This window comes from Canis lupus, chromosome 1 (genome assembly GCF_048164855.1).
Source record: "Canis lupus baileyi chromosome 1, mCanLup2.hap1, whole genome shotgun sequence".
In the NCBI taxonomy this organism is placed as follows: Eukaryota; Metazoa; Chordata; class Mammalia; order Carnivora; family Canidae; genus Canis; species Canis lupus.
This window is the reverse complement of record NC_132838.1, coordinates 19,501,854-19,528,846: the sequence shown is the minus strand read 5'-3', so window position 1 is coordinate 19,528,846 and position 26,993 is coordinate 19,501,854.

Sequence of the window (26,993 nt, the reverse complement as noted above, 5' to 3'; positions counted from 1 at the left end):
TTACCCTCGGTCCCCCCCCCCGCCCCCTAAAATGCACGGTATGGCATCCATTTCCCGTGGTGCTTGTGGGAAGTACTACGGGAGCCACCGCGGCGGTCCCTGCCCTCCCCCCTGTCGCCGGGCTGTCCCGCGAGGCCTGCGATGCTCCGGCCGCGCCCGCCCTGCGCTGCGCCTGCGGGTGAGGCCGGGTGTCCCCGGACGGGACGGGAGGCTCCCCTGCAAGCTGCGACACCCGGGACGGGCCTTCGCCTTCTCTGGGCCTGTTCCCTTGTCTGTAAAAACAGGTTGATAGTGTTCCCATCACAGGTGGTCACAGGGTGACAGTATTTGTAATTCACGTGTTACCTGAACGGCAGCCAGCGTCACCCTGGGGCGGAGGCCGCGGGGGACAGACCTTTGTCTGCCTCCTTCTCTACTGCTCGGTCCCGAGACAGTGGGCACCGGGAGCCCCGCGGGATGGGCCCCGAATGAGACCGAATGCTCCTGGTGCTGCCGGGGTCCCGGGAGGCGGCCGGGCCCTCCGACTCCTTGGGCAATGAAAGTCGATAGGATTGATTCATCCGTGACCTTTGACCCCGCAGCGGGCCGTCTCGGGAGGTTGCTCTCAAACCGGAGTGTGCACAAAGCCACTGACGGCTTGTCGGAAGCCAGCGGCCCGGCCGTGCTGCTGCCGAGGCCCCGGGGACCAGGAACCCGCATTTCGACGGGGGTCCCCCTTGTGAGCTGGCTCCTGCGCCGCCCCCGGCCATCGCCCCTCCCGGGGGAGCAGCGGCCTTGCTGGCCCGTGGGCAGAGGCCCTGGAGCTCCTGGCGAGCAGCTGGCAGCGTCCCCGCCCTGCCCTCCGGCTGCGGTTGGGGGCGCCGCCCCGATGCCTCTGGGGCACCCTGTAGGATGAGCAGACCTCCCAGCAGGCGTGGCCCCCCCCTCCGGCTTCTCCAGGGCAGGGGTCCGCGTCGAGGCCCCCCAGCCGCTCCCAGGTCCGCAGGGCGCCCCGACACCACGCGCCCAGCCCAGGCCCGTCCAGGGCCACCCTAGAGGCTTTCCGGCCTGGGATTCGCTTTCTGATTGGCTCCATTTGTTGTCTTGCTTTTTTGAAAAAACAGCTGACGGGGTCCGAGGGGGTCAGGAGCCGGGGCTCTGCCTTTGGATGCCGCAGAGAGGCCTCCGACACCAGCCGGGTCCCGCTGGCCCCACAGGCTCTGCTGTCACTGCCGCCACCATCTCCGCGAAGCAGGCCGGGAGGTCTGTAGCACCCTCCAAGCTCCCCCCGAGCCCCTCCCTCCTTCCCGGCACCCTCGCTGCAGCTGTACACCTGCCAGGAGCCAACTCTGGCAGCTTCGAAAGCAGCCCCACACTCGGAGAGGGCCCAAGGCCTCTGCAGGGCCTCCTGGGGTCTTAACAGGAGCCTGCGAGCTCCGTGAAACGCAGCGGGTGACATCAATGAAGAACCCCACGATTTTTTTTTTTCCTATTCAAAAGCCGCAGTTAAGCTGACCAGTGTTCCTCAGGAGCTCCGTTAGTGACTGTCCCAGGCCTCGCCTAGGGCTCAAGCACCACTGGGCTGGTGCCAGGTGAGCTGACGGCGGGACTCGGAGCTGCAGCGGCCCAGAAGCCACTCGATGCCGAACAACTTGTGCCCCTTATGTGGACGGAGGTGCAGACGTCCAAGCTTCGGGCTCACCGTGTGGGCTGGAGGGCTTAACAGCTGGGTTTGGTGCTGACACTTGGGCAGCAGGGTGGCCTAGCTGGGGGAGGGGGGGTCCCTCTGAGAAAGTGCTTCCCGCTTCTGAACCACACTCAGTTCCCCTGCTGTGTCCACATAGAAAAGTGCAAAGGACCCCAGCCCAGCTCTCCAACCTCCTGCCCTCCAGGTAAGGACTTGCAGCGCCATGCCACGGACGCGGCCTTGGCTCTGACAGGTGGGCCTGGGAGTGGGATCAGGAGGTGCCACCTGGGGGGACGGAGACAGAGACGGGGTGAGGTTCCCAGGCCAGCCCTGAGGTAGGACACAGCAAGCAGGACAAGCTTCGGGAAGCACGTGGAGACCCAGGCCGGGACTGACGCTGGGTGTTACAGGTGTGTCAACTTACAAAGCCCGGCCGGACACCCCCGGTGGGGGCAGATGGGTCAGGTGGGCCCGGATGGCAGCCATCTGGACCCAATGGTGTGAATGTGACTGTGGAGTGAAATCCAGCTCAGGTGGGCACCCGGGCGCTTCCTGCCAGGCTGAGAGGGGAATGAATGGCACCCCGCTCCTGCCCGTGATAGCCGGGCTGACTATAGGTTCAGCCACCAGAGAAAGCACCTTAGTGAAAGCCCAGAAGAAAAGCAGATGTCATCCCCCAAATTAAGCCTCAGAGTACTAGGACTATAAAGGATTCTGGGGATCCTCCCCGTCAGCCGTGAAAACCAAGGCCCGTGGACGCGGGTGTCTCGTCCAGCATGACACCGCCGGCTAGTGGCCTAGGGGCCCTGGCGGCTGGGCGCTGTCAACCCCGGTGCCCACTTTACGTGACAAACCTCTTATAATGACCTTTTAACTATCTCAGTATTAAGCTTATAGATAACACAACTTCCCCATATACATAATAAAAAATCAATATAATGCCCTACATGCAATATAAGGGAGAAATAAAAGGGAAGTAATTCATAATGAAGTAGTTCAATAAGTAAATACGCAGGCACAGCTCCGCTCAAGACCATCACCGCGGACGCCTGCGCTCCCGACGTCGGCTGATGGAGATTTGTTGCATTGGTGCCTTCAATACCTTAAGTATTGTTGCTATTGATTATGTGATTTTCTGAAATGGTAAACAACTCTTAGAGAAGTTATGCCCAAGACAAGGTCCGATCTCCACTCTTTAAGGACATGGAAGCCCAGGTTCCCTGGAAAACAGCACGAGGCAGGGATGACGTGATGAAGAATTCTCTAGAAGGTGCAATCCCAGGGCAGCGAGAGTGAGAGGAAAAGTCAGAACGGCAGCAGCAGAGGATGGAAAGCCCTACAGGTGAGGCGTTCCTCAGGGACGCGCTTCCCGGACACATTGCTTAGGGTCGGGGGTGGGGTGGGGGGGGGGTGAGCATGCTCAGCTCCGTAGGAAACCTCTGGAGAGACCAGATGGGGACATCACACGTCTAAGAGTCCCCTGGGAATCCTCCTACACTTGGCTGAAGTTGGTTCCCGGGGAAGTTCGCCCTGCTGCCCCTCGGGGTCATGTCCTCTGGTCCCCAAGGCCACTGCACCCTCTGCAGCGTGGTCTTCGGTCTGATGCCAGAAGTGGTCAGAATGATGAGACTCAGGGCTGGCCTCAGGTGGTGGCACCATGACGCCCTGAAGAGGGTCGGGGGACGGGCTGCCAAAGGTCTGGGAGGCAGGAACGGGCAGAAAACGAGCGGAGGTGCGTTAGGCCCCGTGGGGTACAACATCCCCTTTGCATTCTTGGGAGACTCACCGTACGTCTAAACCTTTAAAAAATCATTTTGTGTTTGTATTTTTTTTAAAAAAAATTACGTTTCGGGGGGGGGTCCCTGGGGGGCTCAGTTGATTGAGCATCTGCCCTGGGCTCAGGACCTGGGACGGAGCCCTGCCTCGGCTCCCTGATCAGTGGGGAGTCTGCTTCTCTCTCTGCCTCTCCCCCTGCTCATGCTCGCTCTCTCTCTCTCTCAAATTAATACATAAATAATATTTTTTTAAAAAAAATACATTTTAAACTCAGATCACTATGAAGACATTTTAACAAAACCTATTTAAACGTTCAGCGGAGACTTTGAACGTCCCATAGACCCGAGGACGATTACTTGTGGCTGGGGCTGTTCCTTAGTCGGAGGACGATGACAGCTGACACCTGTACGTTCCAGGTGTCGTTCTCAGGATTTTGTGCCAAACGTGAGCCCTGAATGCGCACAACGACCCGAGGAGGAAGGTGCAACTACTGTCCGTGTTTTACTGATGAAGAGACGGAGGCCAGAGAAGTTCCCACACCCAGGGAATGGTCCGGCTGGGATTTGAAGCCAGCGGTCAGCTTCTGGAGGTGGTGCCCTTAGCTCCAGAGGCCCCAGCCTTCGTCAGCTAAACACCAGCGCCGTCTCCCACCTACCCTGTGACAGTCAAAGCAGGCCTGACACGTCCACCCCGGGCCCGTGGGAGCAGTAGGCTCCCCGCACACCTGACCATCCGTCCACGACACCCGGCCTGCTCCGGTCACCGCTCCGAGCTCCTGGTGTCCCAGCCTCAGGTGGGACCAGGGATGCAGTGGCCCTGGAGCAAAGGGATGGGAGAAGGGAGAAGAGTCTGGCACATCCCGTGAAATCCAGTTCTTTATACTTCTAGATAGTAAGCGGGGCTGGCCCTCTGCCCAAAGTGGTGGCTGAAGATTTTCAGTTTGGGCTACTGCCTCCCAGATTCCAGTGGGGCACGAGAAAAAATTAAAAAGAGAGAGACCCAAACCCCAAAAGCAATCCAACCTTCTGTTTTTGTCTTCTTACAACTCAGGCATTGCTCTTTGTGGCCAAAGCCAGCTGGGGGGTCACCAGCCCCGTGGAGACCCTGGTGGGCCAGTTGGATCCCATCTGAACCTCAGTTCTGAGAGCGGCTTTGAAACACAGCCGCTGCCAGAAACGTCTGGTGATTATGGCCACGCAGCCCCCAAGGGGTGGTTTCTCCCCGCAGAGCTCCTGACAGGCATCTGCACGGGAAGCCTAGTCCCGGCCTCCCGGCGGGTGGTCTCAGATCTGCCAAGCCACCAGGCAAGGGGCGCCCAGGACAGGGGGGCGAGGGCTGGAGGGGAGGGTGTGAACGGGCCCTGGGATCCCCACAGCTGATGGGAGAGGCCTCCTCGGGTGGAAAGGGGCCCGGCTACATCCTGGGGCCAAAGATCCCTGCTTTCCCCTATCAGTTGAGATGACGTCTGAGACTGTCACCCTGTCCCTCACACCCCCCCCCCCGATAAATAAACTGTCACAACGGCTATGGCAAGGCCTCATCTGGCCCCTGCCGTGTCCTGCATGTTGTGCTAAGCGCTGCAGGTGTATCGGCCGTGGCATCAGCCCAGTGCGTCCACGCTGTCATCATCCACTACCCCCGTTTCACAGATGGCAAAACTAAGGCACAATGAGCTTAAGTAATTTCCCCACAGTTGTGGCATCCAGTAAGAGGCCTCTCGACATGGGTTCCTAACCACTGCACCCCCCTGCCCCTCTGCTGCAGCGCAGAACAGGACCCAGCCCCAGGGCTCTGTTCCTGCCCGGCTCCCAGCTCCCCCGCCACACAGGGCAGGGAACACCCCTTCGGGCAGCGGCGGCCCTGGGTCAAGGGCCACAGCCCTCTTTGAGGTGAGCCCCCTGTTGGGGATGTGGCCTTCGTGCTGCGTCTCCCCACAGCCTGCCGGGGCCCCACGTTGCCACTGGACCCCCCGGTCTCTGGCTCCTGTTAAGCCAGACCGGTCCCAGCTGTCGGGCGGTGTCAGAGGAGGCCAGCGCCCGGCCCATCCCTCCCCAGGCTGAGTCCTCCTTCCGCTCCACCCGGGGCCCTCGGGCCTCCTGACCTCCCCACGGCTGCGCCCACCCCGGGGCCCCTCTACCTCTCTCTGCCGGTGGGTCCGCACCCTCCTCTCCGGCCTCCGGGCTCTGAGCCTCCACGACGGCCCCGGCCCTGCAATAGCAGACCTCCCAGCCCGCATCGTCCCGGGGCCGGATGACCAAGGTGGAGATGAGATGCTCGACGCCCGTAGCTAAAAACCAGCATCGCCCCCTTGTTAAAATGAGGGGCTCTTTAATCCCACACCGACTTGTGACGCCTGATGGTCTAGAGCAGGGGAGAAAAATAACCAAAAGGAGAAGAGAAGCAACAGCAGCCAAGGAGGGTTTTCAATTGGGGGCAGAGAGGTCCCCACTGGCTTGCCCCTTCCAGGCCCTGCTCCCGCCGCCCCACGGCCTTTGTCCCCGCGGCCCGCCGGGCCCTCTGCAGCGGGCACAGCGGGCGGGCGGCGCGGGGATTACGGGGCCGCCGGCCGCAGCAGATGGTAGCGCTTAGAGCTAAGCTGCACGCGGGCGCCTTGAACATCTTGAAAAGATTTCTTTAGAAGTTAAACTTGGCTTGGGAGTGACAATATGGTTCAGTCTGTGGCTTTGAAAAGGCCTCGGGGCGGGGGGGCGGGGGGGTCATGCTCCCCGGGCTGCGCGGGCGCTGGCTCCGGAACCCTGCTCCCCGCGTGTCTGCGGCCGCGGGCTCCCCAGCGCCGGCTCCGAGGTCGAGGTCGGGAGCTGCCCTTGGCGGGGGCTTGTGCTGCCCAGAGGCCCGGCTGCCCGTCCTGGGCCATCCTCCCCTTGGGGACACGCGGCCGTGCGGGGCGCCCCCAGCAGGGGCAGGGCGCCTGCAGCCCCGGGCCGGCCTGGCCGCGGCCCTCCGTCAACCCGGCGCCCGGGGCTCGCCCAGCGCCCAGGCGGGGCTCCGGGTCCCAAACCTTTCGGCAGCAGCCAGGGCCAATTTGCAGCTTCTTGAATCCTGGAGCTCATGGCTAATTGCTCCGGAATAATACCCTCCAAATCCCCATCCCCGGCTTGTCCTATTTAACGAATCCTTTGAGGGACCAAGAGGTGGATAATCTCTGTGCTCAGATAATGCCTCCCCTTGTCCCCTTCCCACCCCACGAGTTTTCTGCCCTCAGTGTGGTCACCCTAGACTCTCCGCGGAAAGACCGGGCCTTGTCCCTGCGGCAGTCACCCAGGAGCCTCTTCTGCGGGGAGAGGGGACTTTAAATCGGCAGAGCAGAGGCGTGATCCCAGCCAGGCTGGCCACGGCCCTTCTTGCAGCTTCGGCAGCCAGGAGCAGGCTCCATTGACCATTCATGAGATGTCAGGTGGGCTACAGATGGGAACGTGGCGTTATTGATTTTTACTAGCCTGCTAAAATGGGAAGGGAAAAAAGCCCTCCTTAAAGCTCCCGGGTTAAGCTTTGTTTCCTAAATGATGAGTCCAGGGCTCCGAGTTTGTCAAAGGCAAATGTAAAATATCAGAGCCGTTGGAGCTATAATAAAATGAAATCTTCTTACAGTCATTAACTTCAGAGAGGAGGGGATCTGGGCTCAGCCCGGGTGGGGGGCTGGGGGGGAGGCTCCCAGGGGAGGGAGGAGGGGAGCTGGAGGGAGAAAACCTCCAGCTCCTCCTCCCTCGGCGGCCCCTTCGATAAGATCGGCCGCAGATATAAAGAAATGCAGCCGAGCCGCTGTAAATTGACGCCAGGTCCCTGGCTGAGCGGTGACAAGGAATAGAATCAGGAGCCGGATGGGCCCCATCAAATGCGCTGACATGGAAAATGGGAAAAGTTTGGGGTCAGATGGATGTGCTCCCAGGGGAGGAAGCTGCAGGAGGAGACCAGACACCGCCCCCCACCCCATGACTTATTTGGATGTTGGTTTCTTTGTTGCACATCTTCCCCGAGCCCGTCCTTCCCCGAGCTCGTCCTTCCAACCCCACCGGTTCCCCCTTCCTGATGCACTGAGGACACAGTCACGTCTGCAGAGGGATCTACACTTGCACACTTGCAGCTCGCCCGGCCTGGGGTGCTTCTCGGCACTACTTTGCCGTGGCCGTGCTCTTGTCACCTTGCGTTCCTCCAGATCTTTACACCTAGCAGAGCCTCTTGGGACAAACTCCCCAGGAGTCCACGGAAGGGTGTGTGCTCAAGGTGGCCCCCGAGACGCCAGGCCCTGCTTGTGGCATCACCATGTCCTCCTGCGTGCGTGCGTACGGGCTCACGGTGGCACGTGCACCTACGAGCTTATGCACACGTGTGTGTTCACAGGTGTGCCCGTGTGGGCCTGCTTGTGTATGCGTGTGCGGAGGTCTTTCTCTGCCTGTCAGGTCCAGGTGGGGGGAGCCCTTGGTCCGATGCTGACTTACTTCTGAGCTGCACAGTGGCAATGCAGCATCGTAGAAAATATATTGATTGATTGATTGACCTTTTTGAAATTAAAAGAGCAAGGAGCTGGGAGCCACGAGACCAGGATCTGACCGATGGATCGACCAGCAGATATCTATCGAGCACGGGACAGCATGCGCTGGCCACTAAGGAGGATTCACCGAATCCTCCCTGCCCCCCAGTTATAGAGTGTGTGCCTCAGTTGCCAGTTTCCACTGGGTCCTGGGGTTGGACGTCGCCACATCACACAACCTCAGACTAGGACAGGCTCTCCCCCCCAACCCCCACCCTCTTACCTTATGGAGAACACAGAGCCTCTGGGAGTTGGACGGACTCGTGCTGGGGTCCTGGGGTCCTGAATTCCACTTGGTGGCTGTAGACCAGATGGAGAGCCCTGGCTCTCCCCCCGGACCACACGGGCTCCACTCTCAGGTTGCTGGTGGGCCCAGTGGAAGTTTGACCTTGCCACCATCAGGATTTTTGCTCTATCCAACGGGCAGGGTGATCATCTCCAAGAGCCAGGAAGCTCAGCAAAACTCTTTTTTTTTTTTTTTTAATTTATTTTTATTTTTTATTTATTTACTCATGAGAGACACAGAGAGACAGAGACAGAGACACAGACAGAGGAGAAGCAGGCTCCATGCAGAGAGCCCAGGATCACGCCCTGGGCTGAAGGCAGGCGCCAGACTGCTGACCCACCCAGGGATCCCCAGCAAAACCCCTTCTACCCATCCTGGGGGGCTGGGGAAGACTCACGTATCACTTACCTTATTACAGTGATTCTACAACAGTTAATTCTCTTTAGCAATAACCAAAATCCAGCTGCTTCGTGTGGGTTCTATACCACCACCTGTCTTTGTTCTCAGAGTAGCATTGGGACAGGAGTACTACCCTTAATTAAGGTGTCCGTGCCAGGACGCTCCAGCTCAGAGGAGTGGCAGGACTCGCCCAAGAGCACACAGAGTGAGTGGTGCCAGGAGCTGCGTGTGAACACCTACTCGAGCGGGGCAAGTGTAAAAAAATTCAGCCTGAGGTGTGTTCGCTTCTATGGTTCCTGCTGACTCCGTGGCATTTATTCACTGCTGAAAGGCATTGGCTATTCTGATGCTAATGTAGACAGAGTACGTCCCCGCACCCCTTTATAAAGCCAAGGTTGGGTGGTTGGACTCATACATTTCTAGAGACTAACACTGTCTCATTAAGCGTTGGCAGCATCTTAAGCCTCGTGCGCCAAGAGGAGCTGTAATTAAGCCTGGGCAGTAACACATTAACACAGGACGCAAAATTATTGGAACCTTGGCGTTTGGAGGAATATTCCTTCCTCAACCCCGAGAAAGAAAAACAACTTTGGCACTGATTTTTTTTTTTCATTTTAAAAAATAAAAAATGAATTAAGATTCTAATTGTCTGCCCTACGCCTTGCGTACAGTTTCAAGGGGATGACCAGATTCCTTTCTTCTCTGGTGATGGAATCTGTTCTGGGTCAGGAGTGGTCAAGACACGAACATGCGTGCATTGCACTCTTGTATACTTAGCATCCCCCACAATGGTAGCATTTGAAGAAGCCTCACATCCAGATCTGGTTTGACGTCGGGCAGGCTGTTTGTGGCCAGGTCTTTGGGACTGATGGCATTTGGCTACAGGAAACAGAGCAAAAGGGAGAGGTTAGCTGGTCTTCTAACAAGCTGGGGAGTTTTATTCAGATTCCATTTTGAGGAAATAATTATGGAGGTGCTAGAAATTTCCAGGGCGACCTGTCACACACCCTCGTCTGATCTACCCCACCCCTGCCCCCCTTTAATTAGGTTGATTGGTTTGTCCCTGACTGTAACCAAGGTAACCAGGGCCTAGCAAAAAGAACACCTTCTTGGTTCTTATCTCCAGGGAACGGATGGGCGTGGGGGCAAGGATTAAACTCGGAGGGGACCCCGCCAGCCAAGGAAGCAGTAGCTCCTTTCTTGGAGCTGCCCTGGCTGAGTGACAGCTGAAAGGCTGGAAGTGCCACTGGGAGACTGAGGAGGACCCAGAACCGTGGATAGATTTTATCACTTTTGTGAATACATCAAATTACAGGCATTAGTTCCAAGGCTTTGTCTAGCAATTGAAGCCACAGCAATTGGTTTTTGTTCATTGATTTACATGAATGCATATTGTACCTGGCTTCTCAGGACACATAACTCGTGTCGCAGGGTTGCTTTCGTTTTATGGAACTCTTTAGGGAATGTGGGAGAATGGAACTATCACAGGGAGGGCGCGCTCCCTTCCTGCCGCGAGTCCCACGGGTTGCGGGTGGGGAAACATCCAGAGGCCTGTGGGTCACGGACAGGCAGGAGGCAGGCACCTTGCATATTTTCCGGGGTGGCCTCGCTCCCACCGAGAGCCCACGCTCAGGGCGGGCTTTCTCCACCCCTGCAGTATTGACACTGTGGACTGGATACTTCTTTGTTTGGGGGTTCTCCTGGGCCTTGGAGGGTGGTTAGCAGCATGCCTGGTCTTTACCCACTAGATGCCAGTAGCAACCCTTTGCCCAGTTTCAATACCCAAAAATGTCTCCAGACATTGCCTAACTGTCCCCAGAGGGCAAAATCCACCCTCGTGGAAAACCACTGGCTCAGGGTAACCAGAGACTCCAGCAGACCCAGACTGGCTACAAGCCCTGGTGTCATCCCTGGAACGTAGGGGTCCCAGGGACACTAAGGTGGGTGGGGGCTGGGGCAGAGGATGGAGGTGACGCAGAGTCACCTGCTGGGGAGAAAAGTCTCACCAGAAAAAATAAACGACTACACTTCAGTTCAAAACAATACAGCGGTCGATCCTTTTCTCAACCGCACGGTGACCCACCTAATCGACTTCTCACGACAAACCCTCAAGAGCCGTCCTCTTTTCCTCTTCTTTTTGCAGATGAGGATGCTGAGGCCGAGAAAAGCACTTTGCCCAGGGCCAGACTGCTACCTGGATGCAAACCTGGGATTTGAACTGAGGACAACTTGGCACCTTCTTCTTCTTCCTCTTCTGCTTCTTTTTTTAAGATTTTATTTATTCATGAGAGACACAGAGAGAGGCAGAGCCACAGGCAGAGGGAGAGGCGGGCTCCCTGCGGGGAGCCCAATGTGGGACTCGATCCTGGGTCTCCAGGATCAGGCCCTGGGCCAAAGGCAGACGCTTAACCACTGAGCCCCCCCGGGCATCTTCTCTCTCGACGCTGGATCGTTTAAGAGCTTGGAGAAGTCTGCTCCCACCGGAGGCCCCGCTTGCTCCCTGGGGGTCCTTGCACTGAGCAGGCCAGAGCTGTGCCCAGGGGGGCGAGCTGCTGCCCAACCCCTTTGCATAACGATGCTCGATGCTCGAAGACCCCAAAGGATGACCCTGCGTAGCGGCGCGGCAACAGGAAGTGTGCCCTCTGTCCAGCAGGGGTACCCAGACCGTCTCCCGGTCGCAGGACAGAGTCGTGGGAGCATCGCTCCGTGTCGATCCCTGCCAGGCCCGGCTCCTCTCTTCTGGGCCTCCCGGGAGCCCTTCGAGAAGGAGCAGGGGTGGCTTCCTCCCAGGCTGCCACCGCAGGCTCCTGCGTCAACCCCCCCTCGGGAGTCTTGTTTACTAAACAAAACTGCAGCGGAGAGGCAGGGCCTCGGGGAGCTGCTGCGTGGAAGGGCAAAGGTCAAGAAGCAGGGTCAAAGGGCTGAGACCCTGGGGAAGACAGAGATTAAACATCCTCCCTTTCAAATCCGGAGGTTTGGATAATTAATTGGTCCCCGACCGTGAGCGCCTTGGATGGTTGTTGGGGCGGTGCCTTTGGGCCCCGGCCCTCCTTCCCCCGCAGATCCTCCCTGGCAGCGCCCAGGTCCTGCCTGACGGCTCAGGTCGGGTGGCCCGAAGGGGGCCCGAGGGTGGCCTTCCCCCCCCCTCCCCGCTCACGTCCTCCGAGTCTTTTCCACACCCCTCCCGCGTGAAAGGCTGTGCTCCGCAGGGACGGCTGGGGGCTGAGGGCCAGGGCTGCCCACCGTGGGGACCGTGGGGACCCACCACCGGTGCCGGCCTGGGGGCTCGGGCCCTCTGGAGCCTGGGGGGGGGCACGGGATGGCTTCCTGCACACACTGGCCAACGGGCCCTGCTCCTCCTGCAGAGCCAGAGCCCGCCTCCGGAGTCTGTGGGTCACAGAGCGCGGGTGGGGTGTGGCCGTGGGAAATGGGGTTCATACCCTGGAGGCTTTAAAACTCTCTCGGGTTCCCCACCCCGCCTGGGGTGAGGAGGAGGGGCGAGAGCATCTTCCAGGACCCTGGCGCAGACAGGCACTCGCCCTTGATTCTGATGCCATTTCAGATGACAGAGGCTCCTGGGACACCCCAAACTCGACACCTGTCCCGCACAGCTCTCTGTGTGGGGCGGGAGAGGCCCCAGGAGAACAGGACGCTGCAGCCTGGTGGTGCGGCGAGGACAAAGGCCAGGGCCCCGACGAGCCCCCCGGTCCCCGCAGGCGTCCGGCTGGGCTTGAGCTGGGCCCCCTCCCGCAGCAGCAGGCTGCCCGGAAAGCCCTGAGGGGCCAGAGGGTCAGAGGCCAGGCCCCCCCACCGCCGGGGGCAGAGCTGAGGGGGCCGGGGCGCAGGCGGGGGGCGGGGGGGACCGGGGCGCAGGCCGGTGGGGGCCGGGGTGCCCTCGCCGCAAGTGGAGCCTCTGGAGCGTGGAGGGCTCTTAGCGTCCCTTCTCCTTCCTGGAGAATCGATCCCGGAGCTCGCCTTGGCGATGGTCCTGCTGTGAAGGACACTTAAGGAATCAAGTTTTCTAAAATTCTATAAACCCCCGCTCTGGCCTCCCCACAGCCTTCCGAGTCCTTGGTCTCCTGCAAGCTGCAGCGCGGGGGGCTGCGCCCGAGGCCGGGGAGGCTGGGGCGCGGCGGGCCTGGCTCCGGGTTCCCCTGCCTTCCCGGGGGCTGGGAGCCCTGGCGCCTTCCAGCATCTTCCATCCCTTCCTCTGGCTCCCGCGCACAGGGCAGCTGGGTCCCCAGGCGAGGCCTGATTGATCCGCAGCTGCTGGTCTGTTCAATGTCCCCTGTCCCCAGGCGCCCATCTCGGCCGCAGACGTGCTACATTACCTCGCGGGCCGCTGCCGGCTGACAAGCCGCGCCCAGAGGACGCTCGGGGAGGTTACAGGTGCAACAAGCAAAATGAAAATCCATAGTTTTTAAACCTTTATGAATTGAGAATGTAAACCTGGAAAATGGATCTGGAGCCCGAATGGACAGTTGGTTGGATCGGCCCATCCACCCTCCGGCAGCCGCTCCTGAGGATGCACACCCCTGCACCCCAGCCTTCCCTCCCCCACCTCCCAGAGCCAGGGGTTCCATGCAGGCATGAGAAGGGGCCCTGCGGAGGCTGCACAGAGGAAGGGGCAGTAGGTGTGCAGGAAGGATTCAGCCAGGACTTTGACCAACAAGCAGCCATGGCCACGAGCCACAGCCACATCCCCAACCCCGGCCCCGCCAGGCCCAGACCCAAGCCTGCAAATGCCTCCTGATACAGAGAGACCACCTCGCCGCGGCCAGACCCTTGCACTTGATTGAGCAGCCGTGCTAGGGCGAGGGGAGCCCAGCCCTGCAGTCCTGATGGCCCTAGGGTCTGCTCGAGCGTGAGCTTGGCCTCTGCCGTTCCCCGTGATCATGCACCTCCTCTGATCATTCCATTTCCCGCTGATCCTGCCCCAACCCCGCATTCCTCACCCTCTGCCCACTTGCTTCTCCCTGTGCACAGTCACACTCAGACTTTGTATTTTACTTGTTTGCTGCTTTAACACCTGTCTCCCTACTAGGATGTAAGCCCTAAGAGAGCGGGGGTATTCCCTCCCCCCCCCCCCCAGCACCTGGTGAAGTGCTTGGAACGTAGTAGGTGAATAATAAACACCTGTTTGAATGAATGAACGGAGATCCCCAAGGTGTGAGGTTCTTCTACTTGTGTCCCCACCTCCAGGAAGGGCAGGGTCCCTCTTCCTGCTGCTCTGTACTGGGGGACCGAGCCCGCCAGGACCTTACCTGCCTGCCGCCGCGTGCTTCTCCAGCTCAGCCCTGCCTCATTCCCCCACCTATGCTCCCGTCTTCGTCTTCTCTCTTCTCTTCAGGCCCAGGGCTGCTCATTAAATCAAGAAACTCGACACCTGTCCTGCACATGATCGTCTCCTTCAGCAAGCACCCCGACACGGAACGTCTGCGCAGGACGGCTGCTGAGCTGGTGTTCCCTGAAAGTCAGTAGGGCCTTCCCTCTGGCGACGGTACGAGCCACTCCTCATCCCCCAAGAACATGGGAACAAGGGGATCAGGTCAAACTTTCATGATTAGGCCATGAGGCCTACCCATGATCGAGCGACGAGAGCAGAAATAAATAGCTGTGAGAAATAGAAGGAAAGAGAAATAAACATTAATTTTCTTCCTCTTCCCTTTCATCCCCACCCCCGATAAAGCTGGGGCACCTGTGACTCCAATGATGGAGCAGTCAGGATGAGCTAGGCCGTGCTGCAGTAACAAATAAGGGTTGTTTCTAGATTATACTGCCTTAAGGCTTATTTTTCCTTCATGCTATGTGTGGCCCATGGCTGAGGGGAGCTTTGTACTTTTCTTTATGATGCAGGCTGATGGAAGAGTTGCCGCCTTTAACATTGCCTGTTGGAGACCAAAAGAACATATCGTGGATCGACATCTCTTAAATCTCCTACCTGGAAGTGACACCTATACTCCCAATCACTTTTCACTGGGCCAAACAAGTCAATCACATGGCCACACTTAACTTCAATGGAACAAGAAGAGCAATCCTGCTGTGTGTGTGTGTGTGTGTGTGAGAGAGAGAGAGAGAGAGAGAGAGACAGAGACAGAGATAGAGAGAGAAATGGGGAGCACTTGGTAGATAGCACAATGGCTCCCATAGATGAGAGGTCTTCTGAAAGAGCAGGTATGTCTGACCTCTGTCAACACTTGTGGGTGAAGACCCTGGGAGTCTCTGTCCCTGTCATTAGGCCAAACCTATTGGGAGACCCAGTTAATCTTCTGACGTTCTGGTTGGGCTCCTGCACACCGACCTGCTCTGAAGGCAGCCCTGGATCTTTGCCCTCAACAGCTGCCTTGGCAGCTCCAGGAGGCAGCCACGGGGCGGTGGGACTGCACCCGGATCGTTCAAACTGGGTGTGTGTGTTCAGCAGAGCCTCTCACCCTGCCCTCCAGACTCGGTCCCATCCATCTTCAGCCCAGAGCCCAGCCGTAGGGTGCTGCTGTACTTGTAGAGCAAAGGAGAGACAGGAGGCCAAGGTTGCCGACCTCGTGCCCGCTTCCTCTGACTCCTAGGGCCACAGAGACCTGATGCTGATCCTACTGTCCAAGAGCCGCCTTCCAGAGCTCAGACCACAAAGAAGAAATGGGGTGCTTCTAAGTATCAGACTTGGCTTTGGGGCTTCTTTTTCTCTTTGTTAAAAAAGAAATGTCTGGCTTGCTACAGGATTTCAGTAATACCCTTATCAATAGATCAAACTCTCTGATTCTTCTATTGGGTTTTTCCCCCCAGTTTTATTGAGATATAATTCACACGTCACATTGTATTAGTTTAAGGTACACACCTTAGTGATCTGACAAATGTATATATTGCAAAATGATTACCACAATACATTTAATTAACATATATTACCTAATGTACAGAATCTTTTCTTATGATGACAACTTTTAAGATCTATTCTCTTAGCAACTTTCAAATATACAATATAGTATTGTTAACCAAAGTCATGATGCTATATAGTACATCTACAGGATTTATTTATCTTATAACTACAAATTTGTACCTTTTAACCCCTTTCACCTCCTGCCCCTGCCTCTGGTAATCACCAATCTCTTGTTTCTACGCATTTTTTTTTTGGAAAAAAAAAGACTTATTTATTTATTTATTTATTTATTTGAGAGAGAGAGAGAGAGAGAAAAAAAAAATAGCACATGTACAAGCACGGGAAGAGCAGAGGGAGAGAGAGAGAATCTCAAGCAGACCCCTCATTGGGCAAAGCCTGATGCAGAGCTCAGTCCCATGACCCTGAAGTCACAACCTGAACCAAAACCAAGAGTCAGATGCTTTACCAACTGAGCCATCCAGGCGCCCCTCAAAATCCAACCATATCCTTGCAAATGGTAGGATTTCCTTCTTTCTCATGGATGAATACTATTTCACTATATACCCCCCCCCCATGTATTCTTTATCCATTCAGCCATCTGTAAACACTTACGCTGTTTTCATCCTTGGCTCTTCTATCTTTTTAATGCATGCCAACCTTGGATGAATCCAATTATCTGCTGCCATTCATGTAGCTGAGGACTGTGGGGAAGTCTCACAATAGAACAGATTGGTACCACCATAAATTTACACACTCCAATCTCAGATAAGGCTTCAACTCCCCACCACTCTAGCAAGCCTGCAGTGTTTTTCCAGCCATAACTCACTCTTTACTCTCCAAAAACAGTCATTTAGAACTTGGTGATTCCATCCAAACTTTCAAAGTCTTCTGTCTTTGCCTTCCCCTTCACCCCGACAGTGTTTCTCAGTCTTGTTATCCTGGAGGAAGTGATGTTCAAGTCTCAGGTAATTCTGCATAAAAAATTATTTACTCTATAGCTCATGGCCCATTACCAGTAAGTTGTAGGTATTAGAACCCAATACAATTGTCAATGCTCTTTTGAATAGGAGAAAAGAAGATGAGGGAGAGAAAGGAACAGAAAAGATTAAAAAAATAAAATGAGAGAGAGAGAGAAAAAAAAGTGTGCCTCCACAGGCTTTGGGTCGAGTTTCTTTCAGGTGAACCTTTTAATGGATGAAGTGACATTAGAGAAGACAAATGAAAAATGTGCACCGTATTCAAGACAAATGTGTCTTTTTTGACAAACACGTTTTCTAAGTTGTTAGTGGGACAAAACCGCTGCAGAATCTATGGCCTCATGGACTTCTGATGGCCTTGAACCACTTAGCATTTCAAAATGCAGCCAGAAGGAAGTTCCACATATGATGTCAGATTTCTGGACACTTGTGTGGGTGTCAATGCATTGGTAGGCAATACATGGTATAAAAATTAACAATGGAACATTACTCCTGCCCACCATGAAAACATTCATAGGGAATTTTGTTTTGTTTTGTTTTGTTTTTTACTGTAAAACCATTCTATGCATTCTGTGTGGCTCCCTTTTTTCTTCAACTATGTGGCAGGAAAGGCACTGGGAAGGCACACAGAGAAGTATGGATGCCTTGGTTGGTCTGGGATGTTAGAAAGCAAACTAAAAAACTAGCTGTATTGAGATATAATCCACATACTGAAGAATTCATGCAAATAACTGGTTTTCAGTATTTTCATAGAGTTGTGCCCCCATTGCCACAACCAATTTTAGGATATTTTCATTATCCCAAAAGAAACCGCATACTTTCTGGCCATCACTCCCCAATCTTCCCATTTCCTCCAGCTACAGGAAGTGACTAATCTTTCTGTAATAGATTTCTCTATTTTGTGGTATTTTATATAAGCAGAATTGGGACAGTCTGTGGTTTTTGTGTGACTGATGTCTTTTATGTAGTGTGATGTTTTCAAGTCTCATCCATGTTGTAACATGGATCAGCTGCCTCAATTGTTTCTATTGAGACATAATATTCCATTGTATGGAGATAGGCCATTTTCAGATTCATTCAAAATCCTACATACATGACTTAGGAGTAAAGGTTATCACAACAGGTGAAGAAGAGAAACCTACAGGTATTTTTAAAATTTAATTAAACTTTTTATTTTGAGGTAACTGCAGATGAAACCTACAGATTTTTTTTAAAAGTAAGCTCCATGCTCAACATGGGGCTTGAATTCATGACCCCAGGGTCAAGAGTCACATCTCTATAACTGAGCCAGCCAGGTTCCCTGAAACCTATAGATATTTTAATACTAACTTGAAGTTCTCCAGTGGTACACTGGCCTGAAAGGATTATAGCCTCAAGAAGGGAATTATGTTAATTTTTAAAAAGCATCTAGTTCAGTCTTATTGGTAAGATCAGGGATAAGATCATGTAAGAAGGAAGCACAGATTTTTTGAATACTGTATTTTAAAATTATGTTTAATGTTGTTTATCTATTTGGAAAGGAAAGTAGGAAAAATACATTTGTTTGTATTGAAAAGTAGAAAATACATTCTACTACATATGCTAGTAGAAAATTTTCCTAGGACCACTTGGTTGAACACAGTGTAACCCCACCAGCCCCCAGGAGATGAGACACATACCCCCATGTAGAAGGAAAGGTCAGAAGGGAAAGGTCTTCAGGGCTTGTGAGACCATATGCCTGAAGCTACAAAGTGAGGGCACATCGACAATCTCTGCACAAATGGTACTGCTCCCACTCTCCACACACTACTAGCATATTGCTTGCTGACATCTAGACCCTCCAACCACATAGTAGGTCTGTGCCCATCAAGGCTGCATATAATAACCACGTTCTTGGGCCAGGAGATTAGACTCAGGGCAGTGACAGCTCCGGATGATGCGGCTGCCCTTGACCTTCTGTTAAGTATGGTACTTGTGCAACAATGGAATCAATCCTACATCCTTCCCGGTAGCTGTACCCTTTGCCATGTGCATTTGAGCACTGTGTGGCAAGCAGGGCGACCTGCCCCACTCTTTAACACTCAACTCGGCCATGATCCACTTTGGCTGATGGGACATCAGCAGACACCCGAGCTAGCTAGCTGAATCGCAGTGTCTGAAGGAGCCCAGCCACGATCAGCCGACACACAGCCAACCCTGACATGTGAGCCGTTCCCAGTTTGGCAGAGCTCCATAACTGGCCCTACGCTGACTCCAGACATTTGGGTGTGAGCAAGTGTTACTGTTGCTTGTTGCTGAGGCTTTGTGGTGGTTTGCTACTGGCATAGGGTAGTGATGGGTAACTGATACGAGCCCTTCACAAAATCATTCTTAAAATCACTAACTCCTATTTTATTAGTAGTAAATATAACTTCCACATTCTTCTTGCCTCATGCATCTCATCCCTGGGTTTCAGATTTTCTCAGACCTCACCCAATATTCTAGTTCCTCACGCATGCCTTCCACATATGGGTTTCCTGCTCCTACCTCCTGTGTTATACACCAGTGGTTCATTATAGTAATGGTCTCTCATTCCTTCATTATACAGTGTGAACAAGAGAGAGAGAGAAAAAAAAAAGAAATGAAGACGACAGAACTTTGGTGAATTGACTTTTCAACTGGAAGATTGAGATACAGAATGAATGAATGAACTAGAAAATGGAAAACATTGATTGCTTTACATTTTCATCCACTCCACGTTCATCATAGAATGCCCTCACATTGTGGCAGGACCATTATTAACCTGTCTTAACTATACTTGGAGAACTTTTCAGTGATTGCTTTCATTAAAGGGCATTAATATGAGCTGCACAAGCTGGAGTGGGGCATAGAGGAATAGAGAAGGAGAGGAAGGGAGGAAGTGCAGCTTCCTGCCACAGCCAGCTGGGGTGCACCCCACTGTTTTTGTTTTTGTTTTTGTTTTTGTTTTTGTTTTTTTTTTGCAAAAGAAGCAGCAAATACGGGGGATCTGCACTCAAATACCAAATGTCACTAAGCCGTGATGGCTGTCTCAAATGAGGTCACCTGTTTCTAGGGAACCTTGCCCTGTGTTAAGAAAAGGAAGACAGAAACAAGAGGCTGAATGCAACAAACAGAAAATTAAAGATAGGCAAGGAAGTGGCTGTGATGGAGGTGTGAGAAAGGAGAACTGCAAACTGCCATCAGGGTCTCTAATTCTGAAGAAGAGGTGACCACATCAGCCTCACTCTCTCTCCCTGAGATATCTCACCCAGTCATGGCTGATGTGAATCAGGACAATTGGAAACTTAGAATCAGGGCTCCGAAGTCTCTGTTAGCCCCGGTGCTGTGCATACATGGGGTGCTAGAAGCTTTGGGGTTGCTTGTCTGCCCCATTCAGGCAGGGGAGCAGAGATGGCCGGGGGGGTGGGTGGGGTGAGGGGATGTGAGGTGAGAAGTGTGGGGAGCATGAGGACTGGGAGGCTCCTACGTGGGTTCTTGTTTTCTGTTCTAACCCCTCAAGGAAGGGCCGTTTCCACCCCTGGGGTCCAAGAGACACCGTGTATTCTTATAACTACCACTTGCCGGTGCTCAAGCATTTGAGTTTCCTGTCACACCTCAAAGAGCCGAAATGGGACTAGGGAAACCATCCACAACCCGGTTCTCTCTTTCACTCTCTCCCTAGGCTCTTTTTCGTTCATCTCCAGCTCTAATTCACGGAGATCCCTCTCTCCCCAGTGCTAATTCTCGCAATTTCTCTAATACTCCTTGGGCCTGTTTTGTCCTTTTCTGCTTTGCTACCTACCCTGTGTGTCCGGTGGCGACACTGTACCAGCCACTGGTTGACTTCTCCTGCCGTCCAGTGGACAGTGTTGCTCAGAAGTGGACTTGGTTGTCTTGGAAGAAGGAAATATCATGGCAAGTTAGTAAAAATAAAATGAGTTAGGTGTAGGGGTGCTGACAACACTGCCTCCCTCTTTGGCCCTCATCTTGCTCATGCCTGTTCCGTGCCCCCCGCAGGGCTACGTGTTCCAGGTTCCGTGGAAGTTAACTTATGCCCTGATTGGAATGAGGGAAGGCTTATTCTGATCTCCCTCGAAGTGGCCCACAGTAGGCCCCACTTTAGACGACTAGTACAGGTTACTAGCACACGGAAGGCCCCGCTTTAGATAACTAGTACAGATGACTAGCGCACAGTAGGCCCCACTTTAGATAACTAGTACAGGTGACTAGTGCACAGTAGGCCCCCCTTTAGGTAACTGTTAGAGATCCTCTGGTGCACAGGTGGGCCCCTCTATCTAACCACCCTGTGACCTTGCCACCACGCCCTTGCTTTCTAGTCGCTGGGGATTAAAGGCCGAATTGGGAGGAGAATCGCAGCCTAGTGTTCCCCACCATGTGTCTGCCTGGAGCCCCGGCAGCAAGTGACCTTTAATCAAACTGTGACTGCTATGAAGCGGCCTCCTTCATTTTTCAGCCTCAAAATACCTTCTCGGTTTGAAGGGTACTTGCCTGTCCTTCCTCTGCCTTGAGCTACGGCCAAGGACCGTGCTGTTGCTGTGAGCGGACGCCCCTTGCTCCAGCTAAAGGGCCAGTGGGAACCGAGGACAGAGTTTGGCAGGTAGAGTTGTGTTCTGAGCAAAGGCTAAGCTGCCCACGTGCCACCCGTGCCACCCGATCGCCTGGGCAGTGGGGTTCCAGCCTTCTAAGAACGAAGCAAATGAAGTCAAGGGTGATCAGTGGAGTCAGAGGCAAAGCAGCGGGTGGTGCCTGTCGCTCGGCCGCGGGGGAGGCTCAGAGAGCCGGGGGAGGAGACCAGGGGCAGCAAAGACAAGGAGAGAAGACGCATGAGGCCACAGACAAGAGGGGGCCATGACACTGTGACAGGGTGGCCACATGAGATTACGTGGGCCGGGTATCTGAATTAGTTCAATACAGATTTAATAAAATTTACTTTTATTTACGATAAAAATTTTTTTCTTCCTCAGGCCTTTATTGCATCATCGGGAGCTCTGGGTCATGAGCCCGTTCGGAAGCCACTGCGGCAGGGACTGTGAAGAGACACAAGACCAATCCAGCAGCCGCCCAGGGCGCTGACGGTCCCCTAGCGGGGCAAGCAGAAAGTCTGTAGGAAGAGCTCCTTGGCAGAGGCCAGAAGACTCTTCTCTGAGTGGTTTCTCCAAACCTCTGTAGACACCCTGAACCAGTAGAGATTCATCTTGGTTGGAACTGGCCTTTGATTCTATGGGGATGGTGGGAGGCCCCGCCAGTGAGCCCTCGTCATCCCCCGACAAATCCCCTTCCCTCGGGTTGGGACATTCTTCATCTTCTCGGAATCTGCCCAGCAGCAGGGGCAGCAGGCCCGAGGCGGTGCTGGACACCTCGCATTTGCATAATAAGACCCAACTCTACGTCCTGTAAGAAATGGCACGTGGTTTCTAAGCATCAGGCGATTAGGTCCAGTCCTGTGGGGGAGGACCTGGAGTCCTTTGCCTCATTCTTCGTTTATCTCCAATATTTTTCCCCCTTGGATTTTAAAGAGCAAGGATGCCTTCTCTTCACCAGAAAGGCCTCCGTGGTGGAGGTAGAAGCAACCTCCAAGGGAAGAACTTCTCAGGAGATGATATCAGACCAGGTATGCTAGAGGCCCTGGACTGGGTGGGGGCGAGGGCTGCAGTGGGAACCGCGGGCAGCATCCCTTCCCCTTACACAGGGTGAGCAGGGGCGACTCGGGTGGGAAAGTCTAGCTCTGGGGAGGGAGGGGCATGAGGGCCTGGAAGGGAAGCCTTAGCCGGGCGGAGGGGAGGAAGCCGTGTCCCTACCCAAGGTCCTAGAGAAGCAGGGCCAAATACCTGAGGTCGCATTCGTCCTTTCTGGCTGGGGCAGGGGAAGAGGAGAGGGAGAGGTGGTCGGAATAGCTGTGGGGCTCTCCAAGGGTGATGGGAAGTGTCCCTCGGAGCTGGAACCGTCCTGCTTCAGAGAGAACAACCACAGAGGGTCTTCCAAGGCCCTTTGGCTCTGGTGCACTGGGTCCTGAAGATTTGGAGCCCCTCGCTGCGCCACTGGTGCTCTGGAACCTGCAGCATCGGCATCCCTTGGGAGCTTGATGGCAACACAGCATCTCACTGGACCCCACCACAGATCCGCTGACCCAGAGTCTCCATTTCAGTGAGACACACAGGTGACCTATGTGCACACAATCCTGCAGGTGCCTTTGCAAAATGCAACTGAAGAAACCTTAACTTTCTTAGAGCAATAAAAAGCCCTCTGGATTTTCACCATGGGCGTTTGTCTGCCCCTGGGTGTGCAGGTACCCTGGGAAAGGACTCCATTCCTTATGGTAAACGCCCCAAGGATTAGATGATATTCCCAACGTGAAGGACATGGAGTTTTACAGAGAGTGTACCCCTCACAGCATGCACTTCAGTGTCCCTAATCCACTGGGGACCCACGGGTCCTCTGCTTGTGACCTTTCCTGCCCCGACCAAGCCACTCTGGTTCCCAAAGTCCCAACCCAGCCCGCCGCCCAGACTCCTTTCCATGCGTGCTCCTTAGGCTTCTGCTGCACCACTACTTTTCTCCTTGTCTTCCAATCGTGTTGATTGCATTTGCCTTCCCAGAAATGCAGCTGTTTCATAATCCTATTAGAATAAGGAAATGGAAGGGAAGGAGCCAAGGAAAAGAAGGTAGTCCAGACCGATGATGCATCGTATGGCACCATTTTAACCATCCTACCTTGGGTCAGATATGGTGAAGCCAGATGCAGGGCAAGCTAGAGAAACTGGAAAGTTCTACAGTGTGTTATTCTCAGCTCCCCAGGGAGCTGCCATATAGGCCATATAGGGTCACGCAGGGGAAGCACCAAGAGATCACAAGACAGATTTGGGGGGTGTTGGCAGGAGCCTTTATGGTGGTTTCTGAGAGAAGTTATTGGTGAAGCAGGGTAAGCAGGCTCAGGATTGGCTAGCCTGAGTGACTTCAGGGGGCCCCAGGCATGGGGGCTGTCCCGGTTGTTTGGCACCTGGCCTGGGGTTAGGGAGGGTGGAGGGGATGATTAGAGCAGGTGCAGAGTGGCCTTGAATAAGAGGCCCGATGAGGGAGGTGGGTGGGGCTGTGGATTTAATCCCCTACTCATAAGGCTACTCTCTCATCCGGGCTTCAGAACTAGGTAAACACAGCATTTTTTAAAAATTACATGCTAGTCAGTCTCCAAGTGAAGCGCGTTCCCATATTATCTCATAGGTACGTTCCCATAAGTCCCAGTTGCCTACTGTTGCCTAACCAAACACCTTGGAGGCACGAGGCAACCACCTTGTATGACGTTCACAGGTTCTGGAAGCCAGGAGGCTGCTGGCACCATGATTTTGGGCTCTCAGCTGGGGTGACTTTGGTGGCTACAGGAGCCAGGGCTGGCAGGCGCGTCTGCAAGGCCGAGCTGGTGTGCGTCGAGGACGGGCTTGACTGGGGCTAGGGAGCAGCGTGCTGACGCGTGGCCTCCCAGCACGGTGGGCTGGGCCTAGTCAGACTTCTTGCCTGGAGGTCGAAGCCTCCAAGGATGAGTGCTCCTGGCAACCACCGGGGAAACCCTATGACCTTCTAATCTAGCTTCAGAAGTCACATCGTGTCCTTCTGTCCTGGGGCTTTGGCCAAAGTAGCACAGCCTCCTCCCCAGACGCAGGTTCAGTGCGAGGGGACACAGATGCCCCCACTTCATGGAGGCCTGTCAAAGACGTGGTGACCATGATTTAAAGCCATCACAACACGTTACAGAAAAAGATGCCCGAAGAGGTCAGGTCACCTGCCCAAGGTCAAAGTTTTGCAGTGAGTGTAAGAACATCAGAGCGAAGGCACCTCGAGGACCATGGCTTTCTGTGACAGGCAGCGAAGAGGCCTGAGAGGGCAGCCCGGGTGGCTCAGCGTCTGAGCACCTGCCTTCAGTCCAGGGCGTGACCCTGGGTCCTGGGATCGAGTCCTACGTCGGGCTCCTGCATGGAGCCTGCTTCTCCCTCTGCCTGTGTCTCTCTCTCTGTGTGTCTCTGATGAATAAATAAATAAAATCTTAAAAAAAAAAAGAAAAAAGAAAAGGTCTGAGAGAAACGTTCAATGAGAAGGCCACCTGTTCTCTTTTAGGCAACTGACTTCCAATGTCCTCTCCTGACCGGCCCCTACTCCGGGTGTTCGGCATCTGCAGGGCAGTGAGAGGCCGGCGGACACCAGAGGAGCCTGAGCATCCCCTGTCCAAGCTGCTGGAAAGGCCTGTCCCGTTAAGCTGAAGTCCCCGCTCCCATGGGGGGCCCACGCGCCGGGCCCAGTTGCCCGCCTGCCACCCCACCTCTGCCCCTTCCTAGCGCTGCGAGGGTCACAGCCGGGCAGTGCCCACCTGGGTGCCTCGAGAAGGTCTGCGGCTTCCCGTCGCCAGGGCTGGCAGGGCCAGTGGAGGAGCGGTACATGGTGACAGGGTCCCCGCACGGGCCGGGGGCCGGGACACGGATGCAGACCGCTGTGACAGCAGAGCAGAGCGAGCCAGAAAAATGGAATATTGACTAAATTGTAAAACTGCAGCCCCATGTGTATTAGGCCTCTGGGGCTTTGCCTCGGCCTCCAGTTTTTCAAGCCTGCTCCTAATAGCCGTGACTCCCGAGTGGGAGTTTTATAGTCCTCCTCGGGCTTCGGAGATTGCTCCCTTTTATGCAAAGGGAGATTCCCTTACAAACCCACCCGAGCACCGGAGGCTTCTTGACTGGCTCTCCGGACCTCAGGGCCCATCACACAGGATGATGCTTAATTGGGCCTAATTTACAGCCTGGGTAGGCAGGTAGAGCTTCGCTGGCCTCCGTCCTTGCTGTTCGGGGCTCCCCGTGGCCTTCCCAATGGCACGTGAGCTTCCCGAGAAGGGACGATGGGTCCCACCCACATTCCCTCCCTCTGAAGTTCGTGACTCGCAGGGGTCTTTGAGAACTTCAGGCAAAAGTCCCATAGCCGTGTCCTATGGAACCACAAAGCAACATCTCCCCGGAGGAGCTCACGGACTGTACGCACCTGCCGTGGATACGTTGCACGAGGTCTCCACAGGCCGTTTAGGGAAAGCTCTTGACCGGCTTTCTTTCCTGTCCCTATTGCCCACCACAGTGCCTGGCACATAACAAAGATTTCATAACAATGTTTTTGAGTGAATGAGGAAGGTGTGTGTGTGTGTGTGTGTGTGTGGTTGATGTCACCAAGTTGAAATTCATAACGCGAGGCCTAGATCTGTGAGAAGCAAGCTTGGCGAGTAAGTGGGAAGGCCAAGAACCAGAAGTGAGACAAGCTGTCTATCCCGGTGGAGACACTCAAAAATCGGAGCCAAAAATGTAGGGGGAGCATCAGTGTTCAGATTCAGATGCAGGAGGATGTTTTTGGTTGCAAATAACAGAAACTCTAATTGACTTTGGTATAAATAGTAAGTGAACATATAGGGTTCCATAGTTGAAAATGCCAGAGGTGGGCGGACTTCAGGAATGTTTGATCCAGCAGTTCAGTTAGATCCAGGACCCTGTTATCAGGGACCTGGGTTCTTTTCTCCTCTTTCACTGTCCCTGCTGGCTTCTCACACAGTAGCTAGCAGCAACTGGGGCTGTCTTTGTTGGGGTCCAGCCACTGGCTGTCTACAACTGTCAACAAGAGGTCTGGGGTTCAGGCCAACTGGACTACCCTAAATCAACCCCCCTGGCCAGGGTAATGTCAGCCATTGGATAGATAAAGCTGCATTAACTAAACTGGTCACGGTGACAAGGGGAAAGATGCTGCGTGAGGCTAGTCCCTGCTGGACGCCAAGATTGCTACAAGGAGATGGTGCTGGGCCTGGACACTGGGGAGGGAGGTGAGCACAATACCTAGTGGGGGAGAAGGGCCTAGTGGGGTCTTCCTCCTGTGGCCGCTTCCCGACATCGTTCGCATACAGCCTTGAACGGGTGGATGGCACTGTGTTGATTAGACTTCCTATGCTAAATATTCCATTTTCATTTTCTGAAGCCCTACCATGGTCTTGCCAGTTGACTCAGTACTTTAGTGCCTCTATACTATGCTAGCCCTATCTCAGGACACAAATGGGGGCCGGGTATGGCGCAAGTGCCTATCCTCCTCACACTCGCTTGGGGATAGGCATCTCCTTCTCATTTTACAGATGAGCAAATGGTGGTTTGGTTACTTAAGTGGGCAAAGCTAAAGTTAGATGCCAAGTCTGCTTCATTCTAGAATCCAAGCTCATCCTACAACAAAGCCATATTGCTTCCCGCTCAGTTTACGGGGGGGACAGAGACACCAACATTTGCCCCTGACACACAGCAGAAGGGGGACAGTGCTAAGAGGTATTACTGGCAAAAGAAGCAGTGATTCCTTTTGAAGGGTCGTGGCCACAGGCAAAACTGTCCAAGTCTTGGGACAGATGCCAGGGCTGGGCTGATGGTCCCAGACAAGGTGAGAAAGTGCACAAAATGTTTCCTTAATACTTTTTC